This window comes from Apis cerana, linkage group LG1, assembly GCF_029169275.1.
Source record: "Apis cerana isolate GH-2021 linkage group LG1, AcerK_1.0, whole genome shotgun sequence".
Taxonomy (NCBI): Eukaryota; Metazoa; Arthropoda; class Insecta; order Hymenoptera; family Apidae; genus Apis; species Apis cerana.
In genome coordinates, this window is record NC_083852.1 from 3141700 (window position 1) to 3167429 (window position 25730).

The 25730-nt window shown below is 40.5% G+C and overlaps 1 protein-coding gene across 34 annotated transcripts in view; it reads right to left on the reverse strand.

Moving 5' to 3' along the window:
• Nucleotides 1-25730, reverse strand: part of LOC107994778 (CUGBP Elav-like family member 2) — a 383891-nt gene that overhangs the window by 108678 nt on the left and 249483 nt on the right. The gene's annotated exons all lie outside the window — the stretch shown is intronic.

Sequence of the window (25730 nt, forward strand, 5' to 3'; positions counted from 1 at the left end):
CAATCCCCCCTTTCCGAAAGAGCATTAACCACCCACCACTCGAACAAGCCAACACACGCACGCACCCCTATTCTCACGGGCAAGACGAGGGTTGGTTCTTACTCGACGCTTTCGATCGTAAATATCAATGGCCGCGTCATAAATGTAATCAAAGCATTGTACAGCCGTTCGTATAAAATCCACGGGGCCCTATTGGCTTATTGGCTGGCTGGCATTACGTTGACGAATGGAGGGCGAGCAGCGCTTTGAGCATTGACGAATCGTGGTGAACTGTCGTGCGAGCAGTCGGGGCTGTTAGGGTGAAAGCCAGCGTAAACCGGAACGTGAAGGGTGGCGGTCTCTGGCCAACTCTGATTTATTCGCAGGTTTGTCGAGTGGTAGGTGGCCTCGTGTTACCCCGTGGACAGTTACAAATTCAGTTCGAGGAATTTTTTTTTTTCTCACTTAACGTAGAAAATTACGTACGCGATTCGACGAACCCGAAGATGAAACGTAAGGAAATTCATTTGATTTTAATTCATTTTATAAATATGACTGTGTGATACCTGAATCGTGTGACACGTGTCTCTTTGATTTTCACCCTGATGCGGGGCATTGAAAAATTAAAGCGTTTTGAAAGGAGACTCGAGAGAGATAGTTTTCGTTAAAGGTTTAAAATGCAAGGGTGTAAACGAACGAAACAAACAAGAAGAGTAACGATATTTTGTTGAATGGAACGAACGAGTGGAGGAACGACGCTTTAAATACGAGAAACAGTATATTTCCAAAAATATAAAGATAATGCATGTATTATAATTAATAAAAATATCGTTAATGGATGTTATAAATTGTATCAAAGATATGGAAATATTATAAATTAAAATATAATAACATCTAATGTTCGCAATTTTTGATTATATTTTTTTATTAATTTGTAAATCCACCTGGAAAAAACGTGCGTCCGATGAAATAATCACCATATCTCCTTATTAACCGTGATTTACGGCAGTTTCGCAATTTTTCTTTCGTATCGTAGATTAAAAAAATGAAAAGAATACGCAAGAATATTTCGTCCATGCGAACCTCAACTGTGGAGGTCCATCGATCCATCAATGGAAATTCCCAATATCTATCTCTTTTCTTCGTCACAACGATATTTCTTTCTTAATTTTTATTAAATCTTGTTCCGAAAAATATACATGCATTAATTAAGCATCCACGTAATATTTCATAATTTTATAGTACTTTAGGGATCCGAGAAACGAACGTATTCTCTTAAGCAAGCAATGGGTCGAGCGTGTTTTCGCGAATTTTCATCAGGGAGGGGAAAAAAACGTTAAAACGATGGCGGATTCACGAGTAGTAGCGCGACGCAGATTGAAATGAACAATTAATGCGTAATTTATTAATCTCTTGCGTGCGATATTCGTGCATTTCCGCGCTTGGCCCGCCCCGAATTATATAATCTATGCGAATAATCAGGCGACCGGCACGATTGTGTCGAGTTTGTAATTACGTACTCTCGAGCTAGAAATTTGGGAAATTGGGCGTCCATTGAACGAAGAAAGCGGGGCGCGACTGCGCGAGTAAACTCGTATTTATACTATTCTCGACATTGAAATCAATTTAAACCAAGGTAAACTCGTTATTGACACGGCAATAATGATCATTAAAGCAATTGCCAATTATTCGACATTGTGCGCGATCCACTCGTCGAGTGGACTTTACGAGTGGAATTCGTTGATTCGTTATTTTATATTAATATCCCGTTAAGTCGCACGAAATTGATTAACGGATCATAAAAGAGCGCGTGGAAATGTTGTGCGTACTTTTTTAGTTGGAGAAATAATTTAGAAATGAAAGTAAAAAAAAAAAAAAAAAATTGTATCAGTATTCGTATCAGTTCAAGATAATTTCTGTTTGTACGTTTTTTAAAAAAACATTCCTGTTAATTCCAGCCAATTAAAAAAGTGTATTCCAAATTGTTATTAATTATATTTTTTCAATTTATTGAATTCTCCTTCTCCTCTTTCGTACAATTACCATAATATAGGATTAAATATAGATCACAATAACATTACCTAAATAAATTCGTAATAATAAAAAGAATCGATAAGTATGTAAATTAATGAATTGAAGAAAAAAAAAGATATTTGATCTGTTCGAAACGAAATAATTTATACCACTCGTCGATAAGTTGATATAGCCAAGAATTATATTCAGACTCATTACACGATACGCTACGATCTTTCGAATTAATGATCGACGATAAAATTGAGAGAGATTTGATTTTCCAACTTCTCGAAACGCAAGTAGTTCACCATTCGCGCAAGCAAGTTGGAGTTGATGAGCGTCATTATGATTTCCAGAAACGGGGTTTAATTTGCGCCCCGAAAATTACCACGTCTACAAAAATCATGGTTGATAAGTAGAACGAATCCGGATGGAACGTCCCCGCAGCTCGTCATTACGAATTCCCAATTGACGTCGTAATTATCGCTAATTGGACTCGGGATTATGCTCGCGCGACACGCCTCGCGTGAAATGGTTGTCGTTCGAGTCGCGAATTATGCATCGCCCCTTCTGGAAACGGAGCCAAACCATCGGGATGACGAGCGAGCGTGGACGAAGAAAGCGACAGGTCCTTCGGGGGACGTCGAATCCGAGAATAGGAGAGAATGTCGGGACGCCAATCAGGATGTCAATACTTTATGACCTGTCGCCGATTATTTTTTAAAAATGTATGATTCTCTTCTCTTCTAATCACGAGAATTTCCATTTCCCTTCCATTTTGGGTATGTGGAGAGAGAAGCGTGTAAAAAGAGAAAAAAGAGAGGAGAAGATAAGACGGAGAATTAACATTGTTATTCATTTTTACGAGTCGTTTAATTCTAACCTCGAATTTTTGTGGTTAATCAGAACGTTTGAATTTAGATCTCAATCCAAGTGTGCTTAAAATTTGTTCCCCCGCGCTGTGAAACTCGGCGATAATTTTCAAATAATTAAAAATTGAACTACTTCTTTCTTCTTCTTCTTGAAATTGTCAAGAATAATGGATGAATTTAAATTGGTATCATTAAAAATTAAGCTTCTAAGAATAAAAATTAATTTCCTTGCTCCTATCAATTTTCAATACGAGTAGAACGAAATTATAAATCCGCTCTCATCATACAACATCGTATCGTTACGATATCTCGTTGTTTTTCACGCTCATTAGAGATCTAATTTTTTCTCGGCCGAGAATTTGTTCCGAGTCGTACGAGGCTCATCGAGCGATCCCAAGCGAGCAGGATCGATACTTCGATACCGATGCGTGATTAGGGTCCATAGGGAAATCAGGCGACACGTCGCGACACGTGAGGCAATAGTTGCGTGTACGCTCCCTGGCGGCGCTACTTTCCACGCTTCCTACACGCGCTGCGCCATCTTGGATCGCGGTATACACTCGCAGAGGCAACGTACGCGGCCCGATAATTCCTGGTCGCGACGGGGAACCGATAATACGCGATCCACGATTCTGATGAATCTAATTAACGATAATTTCCGGGAGGGGTCCGGGCTCGGTGTGCGCGGTTTTACGCAAATATCTATCGCCCGCCGTTTCGGGATTGCTTCGTATTAATAATCGAGAGGCTGATTGCTCGTTAAACACGGGACAGGTCGAATTATTCAAGCGGAGAATTTTCGTATCTAAAATTTACTAGGTTTTCCTTTTAGGTTATGCGGTGAGCGTTGTAGAGAGTGTTGGAAAGGTGATCTGACGTTGGTTTTTGTTACTCGAGTAAAATTGGGAAATTCAAAGTGAGGTTATGAAGTGGAATGTGTACAATTTGGTGGTCTAATTAAATGACGATTTCGGTAAAAATGAGGTAGAAGGAGAAATATTTGTTATAATTGGAAATATAATTTGAGTGTGACGAAAGAGATATTCCAAGAGAGTTTTTACACACATTTACTTTACAAACGAATAATCGCGATCCGATCTTTGAATAGTTTCTCCTAGATGGAATTTCTCCAAATCATTTACTTAACATCATCGCTTGATCATCTTCAAATCCGATTAACACGGTTATCTTCATCCCTTAATAACCGTGGACTACATAACCCGTTCAATTGTACAAGCATATATGTATTCCGATCTCCAATGCGGGAAATCTTACAAATTCTGATCTTCCGAATCAATGATTGCTAATAATTAATTAAGAAATGTAATAATAGATTTTATTTGGAATCTCATTTATCATTATAATTACTAGGTTATATAATTAATTGGGAATATTTTAGAAATTCTATTGATTTTTGAGAGATTTATTAAAAATTCTTTAGTCTTCGAATAGACAAATTTTCTCAAGTAGAATTTTTACGCTATTCAACTATTTGTAATATTTATTATAAACGACAAACGCATTTCGATGGCTAAAATAGAAAAGATGTTGAATCAAATATATGATTGATTCTTAAACAAAACTCAACCTAACCTAACCTTTCCATCCAATTATCGTATTCAAAAGTATAAGGTAATCACTGTGATGTAATATACTTGAAGGATAATATTGCCTTTTCGATCCACTTTGATTCGAAAATCACCGTGTATAGAATAACCATAATCCTCGAACGAGCGTGCATTGACCGACAAGGAACAGATTTCCACCCAGAATGCATCCAGTTCCACGCTCAAATACTCGTTACGAGGAAACTCGAGAAGGGAACGCGAGTGTGGAAAAGAAAACATAAATTCGACCTGGCTCGTAAATTGGTGTCATTCTTCGAGTATCCAAGACCGTGTGTTCTGCTTCCGTTGCACCTTTTTCCTTGTCATCTATTCCCTTATCCTGACTCTTGCCAACAACTCTTGGTCCTCTTTCCCACGTCCACGTCCGATAAGGGAGGAAGAGGAGGAGGAGGAGCCGGAGTCCACAGAGACGTCGATAGAGATATCATCAAAGCGAAGCATCGATCGTGTTCATAAATTCGGTGTCCAACTCGTACGGGCCAACTGTCTCTCTATCTCTCTGTCTCTCTCGAGTGATGTAGATTCTCCATCGTATCTTATACATTTCTATCTCCGTTTTATTTTTTTGCTCTTCTTACCTCCTTATCTCGATCTCTTTTTCTCCCCTCGACCCAATCCATTCTTCTTCTTTATTCCTGTTTTCATTTTTCTACGAGACACCCTCTTCGCTTTTATATGACCGCAAAGTACCACCTATTTCTCTCTCTCTCTCTCTCTTTTTCTCTTCTCGATCTTTCTTTCCCGCTTGTCCTTCGGTTATTTTTCCTTCGCCCAGATTTTATGATCGTTTCTGTTTGAATGCGTTTTCGTCGTATAGAAAATTTTCACGAGGATCGATACATTCTTCTTATTTGGATCTTTTGTTTATTTTTTCATAGGTGGAATATCCTTTTGATTTTTCTGATATGATGTATATCCACTCGTAACGAAATTTTATAAGTCGAAAAGCAATTCGATCAACGATTTAATTACTGGTGAATGAAATAAAACATGTTCAAGCTATCGGATAGAATGCTTTTAACCGAAATAATGGTTTCACTTTGAAATCTATATCTCGGTATCGATCTAACTACTGCTAAGCAGCTGATTTTGAGTCGAGGGAAGGTTCCTTAGGGAAGTCGGCTTTGTTCTCGAGCTAATCAGAGAATTTACGTTGCTTGATCGGTCAAAGGTATCCTTCGACTAGGCAACCCTGATGCTCATCTATACGTAAACACGTAAACAACCGACACTCGAATACCGATTTCACTCTTGGGTTTGCACCTTGAAATGTGCTTCTACGTTAGAAATCACGCGGTTCGAGTTTACACAAAAGCCCGACATCTTTGCGAAGAAATTTGGGAAACGAGTATTTTCCGTTTACGGATATTTCACTTTCCGTGGAAAATTGATAAAGGATTTAATCAAATCCTTTTTTCATTGAAGCAATTGAAAGAAACGATAAAAGTTGAAGTTGAAGATTTGTTCCACCAGAGTGTGTTCAATTTGCGTGTAATTTTTCTAATCGGTTCAATTATTTCCTATTTCTTCACATTTTCATTTTTCAAGATACCTAAAAATATTTATTTTATCTAAAGAATGTTCTGAAAAAGAAAACTTATTTAATCCTCGGAAAAGCTGGGGAAATAAAATGATAAAATTCCAGTTTCTATAGAAACGTTATTTGAATAACGAGAGAAAACACCTCATCCATATTTTAATCAGCGTTTACCGTTCCACATCTTGCTTCATCTGAGAAAAGAAAAGAAAAGAAAAAAATTCTACGAGTCGTTCCTCCTCCTTTCATTACTTCTGACAATTCTACTACCATCCGAAAGGGAGCGAAAACTACCCGAATCAAATGACCCGAATTCCCTTCGATTAATTCATACCTTAATCCAACGATTCCCGGAAAAGACAAAGTTTCAATCGATCCCCGAAACTCGCAATCAGCCGAATCAGCAGGAATCAATTCCTATCGTCGTCTATCGTTTCTGTAAGACAGTTCCCGACTCTGTACCGATATTCTGCCGAGTTTACCGCAATCAGCCTTGCCAAGAGACATCATGTCGACAGAAAGGATCGAGGAAAGGGGAGAGGACGGATAGGAATGGAGACATGGTAACAGCAAGTCGATTCTCAAAGTCGATCGAAACTTCCTCGCAAAAGTATTCGAATTTTACTTTAGTAAAAATATTAAATAAGAATAAAAATATTTTCTCAAAATTTAAATATATATATATATATATATATAGAAGGATTTTTAATCCTTCAAAACCTTATATTCACTATGTAAAATCGCTTCGCAATCGATCAATTAAATTCCACGTAAAACTTTCGTTTAAAATCAGAATTTTCGTTTCAGAAATTCGTGAGGAACTCCACGAGCTACCTCGCCTCCTCCCCTATTCCCTTCCCCCAATAATCCCCTGTATCGGGGCAAGGAGTCGGTGAAAGCGGCTGGGCGGGAAGATGGGTGTTGAGGGGCCAAAGATCGTAGGTGGAACGACGGTGTACAAAGACCTCGCCGTGATAAAACCGAGATTGCTCTAACCTGTCACCCAATCCCGAAGATATCTCTCCACGGGAATGAATGAAACCGCCATCCAGACTTTCTTCTTCCTTTTCCAAGCTTCCCTCGCGAGGAAGAGCCCGCACGTATACAAGAAACGATCGAAACGAGCGAGACGGTTTGAATCTCGCACGAGCCACTTCTCGATCCATGCTTTACTTTGGCACCGACCGAATCGAACGAAAGATGGAGGAGGAGGAGGAGGAGAAAGGAAGGAAGTCCGTGGCCCGGTTTCGAAGGATCAGCGAAATGGCCTTACGTAAACAAATCTCGATCGATCTATCCAACCCCCGGGAATACCTGGAATGATTTTACGTGACGACGAGATACTTACTGGGTTTTCAGGCCGTTCTAGACGGAGAAATATAGGGAAAAGGGGAGGGGGCGACGGTTCCTCGATTTTATCGCGGATCCTGGCGACACACGGAGCCGATCCCAACGCTGTGGGGATTCCTGGCTGTGTGTAGCTGTTGGATGGATGGACGTGAAAGGAAGTTCTCGCTTTTTTCTTTTTTTCCTTTTTAAATGAAATGGGATCGATCGAGTATATATGGGAAGAGGTGAAATTCTCTTTTTTCTTTTATTGCGAAATAAGGTAATTTTATCAGTTAAGCAAAGATAAAGTAGAATATTTCGAAATAATTTTTGGTTCCATTGCCGCTCGAAACATGGTGTCCAATATACGAAAAATAGTTAACGTGAAGATATATCAAAGTTGTGAAAAAAAGAAAGAGAAAAACGTCTTAAATTCACGATATTTAAATACACGGTTTGAGAAGCAGCAAGATACACTTTTATTCGTTCGGCCATAGGATCATTGATATTCCGTACACGTAAAAGATGGCTTTCTCCCGCGGGATAATATTCCTTTGGAATTCGGCTGCTTGCTTCCTTTGCCTCTACCCCTTTGCTCCTTCCTCGTTACGATTATTCACGGGGCCATTCCCTTAACGTAAACGACATTCCTATTTGTCGCTACACCCTCCCTTACTTTCGCGAATATATTTGCTAAACTTTGCTCTCGTAATATCGTTGAAAAATAATAAGCTCGAACCTTTCTTAATCTTAATCTCGATTCGAAAGAAAAACCTGGATCAACTTGGATCCCACAACTATATCATTCTCCTCGACTCGCTCACGTGTTCGATCCAGAGTTTCAATCTCTGCCTCTCCTAAGGAGATTAATCGAGAAGGCTCTCTCCACCCAGCACGTAACACCCGCCCACACTCGGCTTGGCTCGGATCGCCAACAGGCAGTTAGTTAGTCACCGCTCCCGCTAATATCTCGCCCGATATTAATTCGGCTAGCTGGAATTGCGGCGTTGCGTAGGAGCACTCTCCCTTGCCAGACGGATGCCAGGCCCTGGCGTACGCGCTGGGGAGAGGGGAGGGGGCGTGCGACCAAGCGGCCTCCAAGTAGGCAGTCGAGGCGGCCACCGGCAGATGGCCGGTGCCTGGCCGACGATGATCAACTGCGCGGCATAATAAACGGATCTGTTGACGTCAAAGCCAGAAGGGGAGAGGGGGAACAGGTGTCGTGTCCGCGAAGTAGCCGCTCAAGACGCGGCTCGCCACTCCTCGCTTCCGAGTGTGATCGTGCGTTAATTACATCGTCGATCATTTAGAGAGAGAACCCGACACCTCGTTTCGTTCGTTCGTAACCGATAATTCCATCGATCCGACATTCTAAATTGTTCGAAGTGAAGAGAAGAAAGAGAGTAAGAGTAAGCTCTTTCCAAAAAAAAGGAAAAGAAAAAGGAAAATAAAAGATGGAAGCGATCCTCTTCGAGCGAGAAGAAACAAGTGCAGTGGAAACGAGGCAACGTCGCACAGCTTGGGTGGAAGAAGGGGGAGCCACCTTACGGGACACCTTACGGGCTATTTATCTTCGCATCCGCCGTTGGAATAACGCATGGCCACGCGTTGCATAATAAACGGATCAATCTCCGTCAACGGCAGTAACAACGTGGAACGGGAGGAAGGGGGAGGGGATGTATAGCTGCAGCGGCGCCATTGGCTAATAATATCCGCGCGAGCGGCGATACCCGTGACAGACGCGTTTAATTACGTTCGTGACAATCGTTGGCGCGATCGCGCATGCGCGAAAGGAGGCGCGTTTAGACGCGCGGAACGGATGTCTCCGCGCGGACATTTGTTATTCCGCCTGTCACTTCATCATATCGTAACTCCTGCTACCCGCGCCCTCGTTCATCATCGGGATAGATATCTCGATTATAACCGCGCGGCGAATATTGCCCGCTCTTCGAGCCCGCCCATAATTCGCCTCGATCGAGATCAGATCAAGAATCATTTTCTTCGCTCGTTTCCTTTCCATCCCATTCTATCGCCGATCGTGTCACAGGTCACTCGCGCGTTTTGTAATTTTGAGGTTATATCTCGAACGTATTCAATTACGTAAAAGAAAAAAAAAAGGTATTATTACTCGAACAAGTAAGATAAAAATACGTGTTATCGACAACGACGAAAATTACGAAAACATGTTATAAAAGAAAAAAAAAAAAAAAATTAAATCTCACGGAATTCATTTGTTATTCGATATTACTGGTAGGATATTAATGATCCGTAGATGTTGAAATCGTGTGAGTGTGAAAAAAAAAGAAAAAAAAAGACAGAGGAGCGAGATATACTATTTTACCGATTGCTATAGCCGCGCTAACAGACAGCCCTGGGCTGAAATTTCAACGACGATCCGGTCGGAGCTCGATGGGATCCATTCTGTTCCGAAACCGCATTCGTTGCCGCGAAAAATCCCTATCGAAAAGGTGCATAATTCGAGTGGAAAATCGTTATCTGCCAGGAAATTGCGACCCCACCCACCGTGACGATCGAATGACTGGAATTCGCCATTCGAGTGAACCGGGGAGGAGGCTGCTCGTAAATATCTTTCTTCTTTTTTTTCCCCTTTTTCCACTCGTCTCTCTCTCTCTCTCTCTCTCTACTTTTTTCCCTCCTATTTTCTTTTTCCTTTTTTTTTTCCTATTTGTTCCCTCCTTCGTTACACCGGTGCGACTCGGTTCACGCGAGTGCGGAGCAACGATAAGCAGAACGAGACATTATGCATGCCAAAAACAGCAATATCGGATACGAATGTGCCCGTTTCCCGGGGGGAGGGGAGGGGATATAGCGATACGAAGAAAATAAAGAGAGGTGGAACGGTTATTGAAGAGGCTTTGGGAAACGGTGTTAACGGATAAGCACGCGCGGATAGAGCCTCGAGATTTGGGGGAATAGGTTGGGCGCGGCGGATAAAACAGGCGATTAACTCACTCGTAATTAAAAGCTTAAGTTGATCTTGGAATTATCGAAAATCCACAAATATATCTTTTCAAATAATAATAAAAAACCCAATGTAACGCAAACGTAATAATATCCAACGATTATTCAATCGATTCGAATTAATCGATTTAAAAAATTGTAAACCTCGTACACAGAGCATGGAAAATCCATAAAGAAGGGAGGAAAGGAATCTGGAAGGACGAAGCTTTTATCCTTCATCCCAATTGGACATCGCCCGCTATTTCCATCACGAACGCTGCAAACGCAGTCAATCAGTAATTAACCTGTTAACCATCTCCACCCGACAACTTCTCGATCCGAACGAACGATGCCCGGGATCAACGACACGCGATTAAGAAGCGCGAGCCGAGGATCGAGCGGATAGGAAATCGATCGGACGGATGAGCGGCAATTATTAGAGTTACCGGCACGTGTATCGTTCGTTAGCCGATTAAGGCGGGTTGAAAAGGAATTCGATGAGACCGGGGGCGGAAGGGCCATTCCACTTCCGCCGCGCTGCCAACTTACGCCTCTCTGCCTCTCTCCCCCCTCTCCTTCTCCCACACAAATGTGCAACTGCACACGGGGGCTTTACTTGGTCCGTAATATTGCCCCGGGCAATGTGTACCGAGTATTCGCGCAACGTGTGCAACCTGGCCGTGTGTACAGGCAGACCATTGTGACAGAGGTTCTCAACCTGGGGTATCGTGGGATATATCGTGGGTTGGGATCGAAGGGGAGAGGGGAGCATGAAATTAAATGTTTTTGAAATGTACTTGAATCGGAAATATCGGATTCGCTTCTTTCTTGTTAAATTTTCTTCTATTCGTTTGCTCTAACTTTGGATAAACAGGTGTAAATTATCAGGTATAAATTGAATTGATTAAATTGTAAACGAGTGTAGAGCAAATAAATCGAACTTGGAGATAAAATATCATTTGGGCACGGATTAAAATTATTTATATCTCCAACTCTACGCTGTCTCCTATATTGATTTATTAATAGCATGTAATTCTAATAAAAATAGAGTCTTTCATTTTTTTTTTGCTTTTAGTATTCCCTTTATCATGTTCCTCGGTGTGATAATCGATAGAAGGTTGTACAAGTAACTGTAGATTATTCAAATTAGATTTCACGAAATGAAATAAAGTTTCAAGAAGGAAAAAGAAATTCGAAATCATCATAAAACGAAAATAAAATATTATATCGATTATTAACAAGACGCGATAAGTGAATCCTTCTTAATTGAAACTCGAAAAAGGGAATATTTTTTCCCAAAGATATCCCAGATACTTTGTCTACCAGCAGCTGTCTAACTTCGCTCGGTGGTGAAACCGACGCCATTCAACTTTTAGATTACAAGCGAAATAGAAATAAAAGCAACCGGAGACCGACGAGGAATAAACACGGGGATCGCGAGCCGTAGGCGATTTCGACTCCAGCGCCATCTTCTTTCTCTTTCTCTCGTCACAAAGTCTGCGAATGTAATTTCTTCCGAAACTCCGTTTCGGTAAAATGACACCGGCTCTCTGTAACATTCTCAGCCAGACCAAGAAAACTCGTTTTTTCTTTGCTCTCCTCCTTTTTCTTAGTCTCGTGACTTCGAGACGTCTCCCCTCCCTTATCTCATCTTTGAGAATGCGCCGATGCAAACGACGAAAGAAGCGCAAAACGTGGAGGCTGGATAATTTGAAGACGCAGCCAAGAATGATTCTTATTTATCGGAGCTTATCGGATGTCGTCGGATTCATTCGGGAAAAAAGGAAAAACCATATTTGTATAAGAAGAGAAAGTAACGTGAGGATATCGAGAAATTTTGAATTTTGTAATGAACAAGTTCCTCTTCGTGCAAAATTTTTGATATTTTTTTCATATAATAGTTGCAATTTTTATTATTGTAATAATTATCTCACGACATATTTCTCGTCTCTTTTTAACAACTTTAATAATTTTCTAGAAATAAAAAAAAAAGATACACACGAACGAAAATGAAGAATATTCGCTCGTTTAAACATCCGAATATGGGTCAAAATCTTGTCGTTCCACGGAATCTTCAATTTTAAAAATATGTCACGAAAAAGGCACGATTTCTTTAGAACGAACGTCTGCAAGAAGTCACCCGCTCTTCCATTCATATCACCGTTTGACCGTCATTATTTGTCAACGCCATCTCTTCGTTTCTTACTGCTCGGTTCAAAAATCGACGACAAGACGGTCTTTCACGCGAACGAATTCCGAGATCAAGGTGGAAGAAAGTCGAAAGCGGCAAACGGAGTCTGAATAGAGAGCCGTAGTCGAGGAAGAAAGATAATGTCAGTTTTTTTCCACAGTTAGACGGAGAGAGAGAGAGAGAGAGGGGAGAAAAAGTGCGCGCGAGATAAAAATGGCGGCGAGAAGGAGCGATACCGGCGTGGTGGGACGAAAAGAGGTCGGATAGTTGTTTTATTATTTTCGTTAAACGCAGAACTTGACAGGGCTTGAAGAGAGAGGAGGCGGTTATAAATCGCGAGCCCGCGTATTTACCCGAGAACAGTTCCGTTTCTTTGCCTCTTCTTCGATGCTTCTCTCCTGTGACTTCCCCTATCTTATTTCCTCTTTCTTTTCTCGTTCTCGCTACGCGTCGATCCGTGAATCCGTAAAGACACCGATATCGTCTCACCTTTTTCCCTCGCATTATACTAGATATCGGTGAATGATTCGATTGATATTGGACTAAAAAGTTCGTATATTTCCTTCTTTCTTTTCTCTCATTTGGAATTATGTGTTTGTAGAACAGCGTTTCTAGAGCTAGAATACAAGTAGCGAAAAAGTAGGAATTGGCGAGACATCTAGTGGCAGTCGCCGATACTATTTATACGTATGAGGAAATGAAAGAAAGATACAGTATGAGAGAGAAAGAGAGCATGCGTTGAGAAATAAAAGATCAGATAAAGAGATATGGTAAAATATAAAACGTGAATATCTTTTATTCGAATATGTTATTCTATTTATTTGCATATAGGTAAGTAGCATTCGATGAATCTTTATTCATTCAATCCATGTATATTAAATTTAGAATTTGAAACAATTGTCAATTCTGGACATTCGTGAATATATCACGATTATTTCTTCAATATTTCATTCACCATTTAGAATTACCATTATTCTTTTTACATGCTTCCTGCTTCTGTCATGTGGTACAAATATAAAAGAAGATATTCAAACGTTACTCGTATCGCAATTTTCCTTTCCTCGAATCGCATAAATCATAGAAAATTCTTCCCTTCGTGTTTGCAACGTTGCAGCACACGACGTAACACAAAACGACGTGTCGACAGCGAATCGAAAAAGGATCGTTTAATTAAATACGCGAAATTTTTAGTATTCGAAAAAGGGAAGAAAGAGAAGACAGAGGGAAGGGGGCTACGAAATGGGACGATGAAACGGAAAAACAAACGTTCAGCTGATTCAAACATTCGTTAAGCGTGCAATGTACGTTGGATAGATATGCGCCAAGTTTTCCTCCGTCCTGAAATCTACACGAGATGACGGCACATCGAGTAAACATCGCGTTCAAGCAGCGACAGTTATTGCGCTTTTAAAGCTGACCTAGTGTTTACCTTTTCTATGGACGCCGCTGTTTCTTTTGGAACTGGCGGAAGCCGTGTCGTAAACAATGAGGACGGTATGCTGAAAATTTTCTATATTGCACTGGATCATATTTCTTTTTTCCCGTTAAATAAAAACGTTAAGGAAAATAGGATTGACCGTCTTTTATTCGACAAGAATAAATTATAAATTTTGAAATTTTATAAAACTGCCACATCCTTTACGTGATGAGAAATAAGTCAAATATTATTTTCATTTCAATAATAAAGTTCTATTTACGATTACAACCAAAATTAATATATTTACTACAAAATGTTTGAGAAATGATATAAGAAGGAAATTGCAAAAGTATCCATTAATGAAATATCTATCGGGAAAAATTTGCGGACAAACGATTTTATAATGGGAGATAACGACAAGTTTTCCAAGATATTTTCGCGACAAGATTGGAAGCGTATTGGACAGGCGGATCTTTTGTACAAGGCATTGTCCCACGAGAAATCTAAAATCTTAAATCTACCGATTACTGGGGACATCCAGTTTCCACTTGGTTGGCGGCCTCACTGCTGTCATCTCCGCGGGGAATACTTAGAGATCCGATCGAAATTCCATTAATGGTCACTACTCGTTATCGACCGACCTACATCGACCCACCTTATCTAAATTGAATTTTACACAGGGAACGATGTTATTACAATAACAAAAGAAACTTTTCCGTGACGAGAATAAAAAAGGTAAGTCACGCGAAGATTGATTTTCTATCCGTAAAAAAAAAAACCTTCCCTAATAAAAACTTTCTCCTTCGAAAGAAACGAGATGTATTATTATTTAATCGTTAAAAATTTCTTTATATATACTTCATTCAAATCCAGATACACTCGTCGAGACAAAAAACTGCCTCCAAGCGAGCATAAAACGTTAACCTCATCCGTGCAATAAATACAATAAATCTTGGACTATCTCTCCAATGATCGGCCATCAAAGAAAACGCACTTCCACCTCCGTGTGGTTGATACATGAAGGAACGATAAATGCCGTATCTTTGATGCTTGATTCCACACGTAAAAGGGAAGGGGGGGATAAAAAGAAACGTGGGTTCTGAAGGAAAGGGTAAGAGGCGTAGGGTAAAGGGGGCGCAAAACTGGGGCAACCGGTTTCAAAGGAAAAGAGCAATGGGTGGCTGCGGTTGGCGAACGTGACTCCGGAAAGGAGAAAGGAAACGAGCCTTCCTTTAACGAGTCACGACGCGGCCGCAACGATCCTTGATGATCCGGAAAGGATGATCGTTTATCCGGGCGGAAGGAAAGGAAAGAAGGGCTCTCTTTTAATTCAAGTTGACCCTCGTCGTACAAGAGGAGGAGAAAGAAACCGCTGTCCTCGTCAATTTCATTACCGCCATTCTCCATACGGCAGCCCCGTTTGTAGTCGATGGCCCTTTGTCGCACCCTTCCACGGGATTCAAATTTTGCTGATCCACCCACGGATTATAATCCGCCCGATGCCAATGCTTTTCTCGCCGTGTCGCCCGATTGAACGCAGCAGGCTCGCCAGCTTTCCGCTTCATTCAGGATGAATCCGAGTTCGATCAGATGGATGGACAGACACAGTCCAGAAGATGGATTAATTTTCCACGTTCTCGATCAGCGACGTTGGTTGAGCAGGACTCGTTTGAACAATTCTAAAGAAGCGAATACCTCGAGTGTCTTTTTCTTGCAGAAATTTTTAGAAACCGATCAAGTTATTTAAATGCTTCTTAATATAAATTTTAATAGAAGAAAAGGAATTGCTATTATCGGCTAGATATATATACAGCTTCGAGGAGAGGAGAATGAAAATAATTTCTTCCCATCCCGATCGAATATCGACAAGTATTTCCTTCGCTTTTAACTCCGAAACACCATATTTTCCCGCGCTAATGAATGAATAATTATTCCTACGCCCGGGGAGAGGCTAAACGTCCGTTGTCTCGGACGGTTTTTGTTTCCACGCCCGTGTTTTCCACCAAGTTGGCCCGTACCCCCATTGTAAATAGTCACGATTTTATCCTCCGTAGCAACGTTGTTCGGTAATGAACCGGCTCCTCTTATCTCATTAAACAAAAGAGCGTCGATCCATTAGAAGAGGCCGGTTACTAAAGAGAAAGCAGAAATCGTTCGTAGCTTTTAGTTCTCTTGCGTTCTCTCTCTCTCTCTCTCTCTTTTCTCATCAACTCTATTTCCTTCTCTGTCCGCTCCATGGAACATAATACCCGTTGGAGATCGTTTGAGAATCCCGAAGGGCGTTCACTAGTCAATTTAATTACGCTCACCCTCCCCTCCCACCCCCGCCTCGCCCTCCATCTATCCTTTTCTGAAACGTTTCCACGGAAATTTATTTATTTGCTTATTCATTTAACGTTTAACGCGATTGTTGCTTCGAGGAATTCATCGGGATAATGGCGGTGTATCGTGTGATAATTGGGGAGGGAGGGTTTATCATAATCGTGAATTCTTTGCTTTCTTTCTTTCTTTTCTTGAAGGTGAAGTAAATTTTGGAGAATTTTGGTATATTTGTACGTATTATAATTGTCGTTAAAATTTGTTCGAATTAAATTTTAAATTAAGAATTTCTATTTCGCGCGGTTTCGTGCATGGAATTAAATTTTTATCGCTATTTACATGTCATAATAAGAACGGAATATTCAAATAAGGTGTTCCCGCGCCGAGGATATTTTATTTGATCGGGATTTACACCCGGGTATAAAATATTTCCCATCCACTCTTCCTTCGAATCATTTATTATTTTAATACTGGTGTCGGTCTATCATTACGATGTAATTAAGAAAGAAAGGAAAACTATCGAGATGCAACGACAAAATTTTAACTTTATTTATTACGGGTTATCCACTATTTCGATTATTTAATTTGATGCCAACATTATTCAACTTTATTTATTCGTTATTTCGTTAAATTGCACGAAAACAAACAATTGCTCATATTTCGTAACCAGATGTCCCGTTTATTCTCGACGTAACGCGTAGCGATAATAATAATATTATTATTAAAAAAAAAAAAAAAAAAGAAATGAAAAATCGAATTTCATTTTATTCGCCGCCAAACCGTTATATCAACCTGCTTTGCGCATTGTGTATTTCACGATATATTTGATAAAAACTTCGCGTTACCTCCTATTGTTAATGCTGCTTTTTTTAATAAAAACAAAAAAAAAAAAGTTGCAAGCAATGTTATCCGTTTAAAAATAAAAAATGAAAAAGAACGGAAACATAACACGAAGTAAACAAAAACATCTCCGCGATGGGAACTTTTTTAATTAAAAATTTCCCCTCATCAATACGCGAATTTATGTATTTTGCATACCTTAATCCCGTCCCCGCATTTCACAATAATAAACCTTCGGCGAATACCGTCGAAAAATATATCTTTTTTTTTTTTTTCCATTTACGAATATCGTAACGGCCACGCTCTGTGAAGAAATTTTGATTACATCCGCTTTTTTCGAAATGTGGAAAATCCTTCAAAATGAAATGAAGAGGACGTACGCGCGCGCCCGTGTATTTGTACGCGTACACACGGAATAATACACGTTTTCGCGAAAGTTCGAATATCACGTTGAAACAGCCGATTGATTAAACGGAGGATACGATTCAGCTGAAATATGATACCGAGTCTAATTGGATTCCTGAACTGTAATATCCGGCCTGCTAATTAATTACAATGGTTCCACCCTCCGCAAAGGGGGGCCAGCAATCTTTTTTTCTTTGATAGGTTTCAATGTTTAGCAGTAATTTCGCTCTCTCTCCGGCCAACTTAATACCAGACAATTCGCCGGTTTTCTTCATCTCTCGTCGCACGGAATAATTCGCGGAATTGCAAATAATTGTTCGTTTCTCTTGATAACCCGGATTATGAGATATTATCTCACGAAGGTATTGCGAAAAAATTTAATTTTTCACGATAAAGGATCGAGTTTTTCCCGATATTGCGGATCATATCTCGTGTTTGCTCGTGTGTAAAGAAAAGAAAAAAAAGAAATTTCGTTCGCTGTAATATAAACTCTCGTGAATTATGCGAAATTTAAATCTCCTTGCACAAGTACAACTGGAGACGATTAATAATGAGAGGTAAAAACGATTTTACAGGAATCTGCGTTTATTTAGATACCAATCTCAAATGTAATAACGTTAGAAACGATTATTACTCACCATTAATGGTAACTTCTTAATTCCCTCTTAATAAACCCTCTTAATAAACCCCGTAAGCTCTACGTTTCGGTCAACAAAGAGAGCCAACGAATAACCAATTCCAATTATCGTTAATTTTTCTCCACCTACGTATTTCATCGTAACAAAAATCTTCCACCTTGAATCTTATTAATTCCTTAAAACACGTTCGAGTTACAAAGGTATCCAACGTTTATATCGCGTAACGCATGTTCGCAAATTAGATTTCGAGAGTGTTGGCCGATCCTTGGAGAAGAAGAGAGAGCTTACGACATCTAAAAACATCAACGACAATTTTTAATACAACGAATGAAATGAATAAATGAATACAAGTGTTCGCTTTTCGGATCGAGAGCGACAGCTTTCGTCGATATTCTCGATTATCGTTCGACTTCATTCCTCTCACGATCACCGTGGAGGGAAACTTTCGAAAAGTTTGATAATATCCGAGAAACAGATCTCTCTCTCTACGCGAGGAATTTTTCGAAATTCCCGCCAAAGGAGAGGTGGAAAGAGAGCGAAAAAGAAGGGAGGGGGCACCGCGTGCCCCGAAGAAAATTCGAAAGTTCTCGTAACTCGCGTCCGGAGGAATGGCTGTCGAGTTGCGAAACTTGTTCCGCGTATTACCTCGTGTAAGTCGCCATTCCGAGCAGGGACCGACCGATGGCTGACGAGAAATTTTCGCGTCCCTTACACGCACCCCCCCGCCCCGGAATTTCATCCGATCCGCGTTTCCAGCGAGACCAGTGGTTCCCAATCCACGGATACTTACGTTTCACGAATATTACACGAACAAAGGCTCTTTGCGTCACACGATCTTTATACAGATACGATGATTTTTTTTTCAATTAAGGCATTTGTTGGAAGAATGACAGTTATACGATAATTTTTCTTTTAAGTTTCTTTAATGCGAGAAGGAAGTTACGATTCAATCGGACGACGAAGGTTCGTGAATTTATCCGATTGATTGGAAAAATGAGAGAATCTTCTCGAAAGCAACCACGTTTATTTCTTTCTCTACTTTACACGAAAGCTTGAATGTTGCAAAAGAAAGGATGAAAAATATACAATCAAATTTCAAACCACGAGCAGACTCGTAATTTTCAGAGAAGCTCGAATCGAGAGAGGAATAAATATCAAATTAGTGGACATTGAAGGAGTGACGTGCGACGATTATTTATGCGAAAAAGGAAAGAAACGGGGAGGGGGCGAGAGTAATGTTTTCGTTCTGATACACCGTGCGAATAATCCCCTGGATTAAACCACCTTTAATTTCTCCCGATTGATACGATGAATCATAATTACTTAGCGGCTAAACAGTGTAACGTATTAGCATGAATCAACAGATCGTAGAGTCGTATCTCTCTCTCTCTATGTATATATATATATATATGCAATAATTGTTAACAAACACACTACGATTAGGCTCGAATCGATCATGTTTACGGATAACTGTTAGTTACAGTCGAATTTCTATTATATCGCGCTCCCATTATCCCTCAACATTCAAATCCTTTGTTGACCGAATATTCTATCGCTATCGTATCATCATTTTCGCTCGGTAATGAGATGTAATTTGAATCATCATCGTCGTCGTGGTTATCATCATCGTCGTGATTTCCGAATTGGCGCGAAATACTAACAAATAAATATTTTCACTTTATTTAAGGAAATTTATTCAAGAATTATTGACTCACCGTTCTTCGCCCTGGGAATCTCAATTGTTGGGAGTTTAGAAGAGCTTACCTGAAATAGAAAAGAAAAAAGAAATAGTACCATTGAAATTACGAATAAAAATTAAATCAAAGCTGAATGCACGTCGTATGAAACCACCCCTAACAAAATTAGGCCTTGGCGTATATTATATCGTACTCCTTTTGTTCAGAATTTTAATTTAATAATTACGATATTTTTTATTCTTCGCAAAGGGGATTCCATTTTATATTTCTCCTATATTCCATCTCACAAAAGAATTATCCCCTTTCGGTTCACCGATTTCATACCATCTCCTCCTACTCCTCCCAAATTTTTCCCACAACCCCGGAACCAACCAAACAATGAAACTCCCGTTGAAAAGTTCATTCCCACCCGGTTAGTTGAGCACCGAGATGAAACGAGATTCCAAGAGACAGAGAGAGAGAGAGAGAGAGACTGGCCAGTACAGATTCGAGGAAAGGGAGAGTGAGAAAAACGCGTGTGTGTTGGAAAGAAAAGAGCAGAAGAATACCGGGAGAATTTTCAAGCACGACGTCGCAATTACATCGGATCAGAGAGGAATATTTCATCCACCTCCCCTTCGTTCGACGAAATCGAGAGGGAGGGACGAGCCAACCCCTCCTCACCCCTGCTACGGATTATTAACGGGCAATTTGCCGCGTCTGCTGCTGACTGTATTGTCTCTCCATTCTCTGGCTTTCCGTCCTTCGGATGCCAAACTCTCTCTCTCTCTCTCTCCACCCTCTTTTCTCTCCTTTGCCCCTCGCCTCTGCTCCCTCACTTTCACTCCACCAACACTGCCTCCTCCTCCACTCTTTCCTTCAAATCTTCTTCTCGCGCTCCTTTCTCTTTTTCCTCGGCCGAATCCTTCAAAGTTCGTTAAGGGAGCGTTGGACGTTACTTAAAACCTGCTTGTCCTCTTCTCTTTTCCACGAGGTTCTAGGTTCGTCTCGAAATTCGTCTGCCACGCGAGATAATTTGGGGTAAAATAAATATTATCGATGAGTTAATGCACGCTTGTATTTATTCCTGCAATTTTCGTATAGAAGAAATCGTACAACAAAATTTGTTCGCATTTTAATTCGTGAGGCATATATATATATATACGAATATACAAGGCAAAATGGTAACTTTCGAAGAAATATACGAGGCGAAATATTATTGGGGAATAGAGTAAACGGATACGAGTGGTGGATACGATAAATATTTGCATCTATTTTTTCTTTTTTTTACTATATTCTTTCCGGAAGATTTTTTCACCCAAGTTGCTGCAACTTTCAGAAGAAATCATCGTAAACTCGTGCAACAAAATTTGTCCGCATCGGTGAACCTTAGAAAATATTTTTCTCGAAACGACAACGATTGTACGTCGAATGTTTGAAGTTTAAGATGCTCCGCCAAAGTTTCCGTTGTATCCATATTTTCCCTTCGGTAACTTAAAAACTGCTAACCAAATGGAACAACTTCTATCTTATTACTCGATGATTTTAAAATTCTAGAAATTTCCCGATCAAAATAATTCCAAACATCCCGCTCGTCCATCAAACTTATAATACTCATAACAAGAAGAGATAATACGAACAAGTTTTCACAATTCCACAATTCGAAAAATAAAAAAAAAGAGAAAAGTATTTCAAACTATATAAATACATGTAACTGTAACGCAGGTTAGTTTTATTATCGTCTCCAACTATGGACGTAGCGTTAATTGCCGGGCCGCAATAGGGAAAAGCAGAATTCCTAAAGCGGTCGGTGTATTTACGAGATATTTGCCGGGGTAATATCAGGCCTAGGAACCTTGGGTGATACACGCGTGCATGGTAAGCCTGAGAAAGGCGAGCAGGCAGCGCCACCACTTGCACACTGGCCGTGGCTCTAGCTGCGCCAGTAAGCCAGTTAGGCGGGGTATTTAGGAGGGAATTTGGCGGTCCTGAAGTTGTACGTTATACCGTCTAGCCCGAGCGGTTATACGTATACGGTCGTTCCCGTGGACCCCAAATCCACCGTCTTCCCCGCCCTGAAATTTGTGGCCCGGTAAATTTAATAAGTCGACAACCACCGTTGTCCTCCTACTCCCACAGGGACAGTGGACCTCTTACGATATCGCCCGATCAACGATTTATCATAACGGACGATTCGTGTTCCCGTGTAACTTGTGCGCGCATGCGCGTGCGCGTCGTGTACATATATATATATATATATACATATATAGTATACTATTTTTCATCAAATTGTTAGAAATTATTAGGCTCGAATTATTTTACAAGATTATATTTTATCGTGCAAATAAAAATGAAGCTAAAAATAGGATAATACAATTCGAGAAATGTTCTATAGAATATGTTCGATATTATAAACTATGCATAGATAAGATATGTAAAGATACGAGATAGAATAGGATACTTGGAAAAACACGGGTCTGAAGATCTCGCGATTGCGTATCGATTTAGCTACGGAGCAATATAAGGATCAGCATCCCGTCCCATTGTCGTCAGAAACAAGTTCCTCGAGCGGTACTTATTTTCCTCTCTCTCTCGAGTATCTTCCGTCTGCGAAACGTTTTCACCTCGTGAACACATTCCTTTACATATTTCATCGTATCATCCGCAAGGCCAGCGGCGAAATAAAAGCAATGACGAGGACGTGGAGGAGGGGGGAGGGCGTCGAGACGAAGGGTCGAACGTTTACAAGCCGCGCTGAGAGGTGGGAGGGAGGAAGAGAAAGGAGGGATGAAGGAGAGGGTACCAAATACCAGCGAACCATTCTACAAAGTAAACAAGATGGAGGCTGCCACGGCTTATCCTCGTCTGAATGCAACAAGCTATTTCGAGTCGTCGTCCAACGCTTCCCTCCTGGTGTCACCCCTCGCAGTTTCTCTTCCAAGCTCCAGCGCGCTGCTCCAGACAGGATGCACCGATGTCATCGCTCCTTCTCTCCCTGTTCTTCCTCGCCTCTTCTTCTTCTTCTCGAAAGAGGAAAGCAATTCCGCCCGGCAAAGGGGGACCATCTCGCTTCGAATTTTGCGAGCGAACGGCCAGCGGTATTGTTTAATTTAGAGGAAAGGAAAGGTGGAAGATATTGGGAGTCGGGTCGTGTAGTGGCCGGCCAAGATTGGAACGAAAGAGAAAGGAACCGTTCGATAAAATTTACACAAGCCTATTTTAAAGAAATTGAAGGGAAGCGATGCGCGTAAGTTTCTATTTTAGAATTATCGCGAGAGTAAAGTTACGTCTCTCGAGATTTTCGAGATCGAGAATAATTATCGTTAAAGAAAGGAAAAGAGAAAACTTTTACCTTATCTCACCGCCTCGAATCTCGTCTAAAGACCGAGGGAATCTCTCGCGAGCACAGCCGACAATTAAGGATTAAATTCGCGATATTCCCGCGTGAAACTCGACGCGTAACCGATACCAACCGATAACAATTGGCGGATCGATACTCGAACCCCTCTTTCATTATTCCCCCTCCTCTCCCCCTCCACGTTCAGAATACGTGTGCCCATCTAACGATATCACGGGATCGTATCGCGCTTCGAAATCATTTATCGGCCGTCATTATTAAACGGGGACGAATCATTTTCGATCGATTCGGTATAAAACGAATCCACGAATAATCGTCGTCCCTCCGATTAAAAAAAAGGACGAATCGGTGGAACGTTCGAAACGGGAAGTTCAGGAAGGGTTGTGAATTGGATCTTGGATTATTATTATTATTACACGGCCGGCTGTTTATGCCGTGTTGCTCTTCGCGTATGCATGGAATTTTCCAACGCCGGTATTTCGACACCATCCTCCCCTTCTTGTTCCCATCCCTCCTCGTCCATGCCATTCTTCTCGCCCCGAAAACCTTCTATTTCTTCATTTCCGCCGCTGTAACAGCCTTTCCCTTCTTACTTATGTAACGCGAGCCCGATTATTCGCGGCCTAATCCGAAAAGTCTCGGTTTAACGAGATTTTTAAATTTAATCGATCCTGTCCCGCGCTTATCCATCCTGTTTTCTCTTGAATCTTTTTGGGATAAAGGCGAATTTTAATTTTTCTTCTTAAAATTCTTCTTCAAATGTCAAAATAAGAGGGAATCTCTGTTTTTTTGTGTTATATCGTTTCGTGTAATATCGTTTTAATTTTTTTTTTTCTTCGTATCATATTCTTCGTCACACGCGCGAAGATTATTAGACTCGAAGAGAATTTTTGAGGATTAATTTGAACGACCAATTTGTTTGCATCAAGTCTGAAAATAAATAACGCACGCAGTACGTTTCCTATCGGTACGTAGTTGAGAAAGTTCGCGAGGTTTTTTTCATGCGGTCATTTCACCACTCAACGTCCAAATATTTTATCACTTTTTATTGCTTTTGCTATTTCACTTGTTTTTATTACCTTTTATTTTACGAAAGTTTGTACTCGGCTTATCATTTCGGTTAAAAAAAAAAAAAAAAAAAACCCGCTGGAAAATGTCTGTTGCTAACATTGTTATTTGTGCATGTTTGCTTTATGAGTTCAAACTTGGAACAAAGCCTCGCGATACAGGCTTCTGCAACGATACAGAATTTTATACTGATTGTGTAAATAATTCTGCTAAATAAAAATACGGCTCGAAAAATTTAAAAACGTGAAGATGTTCCAGAAACATCGATGAATCGTAAAGAACGAGACTAATAATCTCGAAATATCCAATACACGTATGACATTTTTATTAATATTCCTTTTCACGTATAATTTGCAAATAAAAGAGATAAAAAAAAATAAATAAATAAATAAAAAACAAAAGCAACGTAGAAAGAGATTCAATAGACTATTTTAACCAAGAATCTGCTTTCACGATCGAGAGGTGAAGAACGTATCCAGAGAAATAAAAGTGGTGGTAAAACAAGAGTGGGAACAAACAAGAAGGGGAAGAAAGTACACTTTAAAAACCAGACGAACATCCTCCATCCCATTTTCACCGACCCTCAAATCTATTCTTCACAAGCCCTTCTTCTCGTCCGTCTTGCTTCCCCTTCTCCTTCCATCCACGAGGTTGAAGTTAACAACCCTTAAGGTTGCTCTGGGTAACCCAACTCCTTTGAGTAGAACACTCGTTTAATTACCGGGTTACTAAAAATCGTAACTGCATTCTTCCGTATTAATTCGCGCGCACTTAATTCGTCTCTTTGTTAATTTTCTTTTTTTTTTTTCAACGTTTTCAGAAACCGCAAAACGTTTAACGAAGGAAGAGGCAGAGGAATTTTTTCGTAGAATTTTAAATTAGAATAATTTTCCGATTCTCGAAAAGAGACACAGTTCCTCGATATCGACGAATCGAATCGTATCGAATGTTGAAACGAATAACGTTTTTCCAAATTCCCATCTTCGTAGCAACGATTACCTTCTCAACAATAGTCGGCATCGATGAATCGCGAATCTAGGCGAATCGAAACGAAAAGGAAGCAAGTATTTCCCCTTTTGAACCGTATCGCTCTGATTGCGGCCAATAAAGCGATTTCGATTTTCATCATGCATACCGGGTGTATGGATCGCGGTCGTTATTAGAACGGCGCAATCTCGATTAATGGAACGTTTACAAGCCATCTGCATGGAGATCGAAAAACATAACCGCGGTATGCGACGGCGTGTATGATTTATCGTTTCGCGTTTCATTTACCGTCGTTCGGTACATCTGATGCCAGTGATCGTTACAGGGTATTACGTTAACTCCTGACTTCTGATTCGCGCTTAACAGGCGCGACTGTGTGCCGCTTTGATTTCAACCACCCTTAACCACCCTCTCAACCCCCTTAGCCATCGCTCAGCCGTGTTCAATCCTTCAGAATTGCGATGATAAACGCGAATGCCTGGAATATGAATTATTTGCCCGATTCCCGGTTG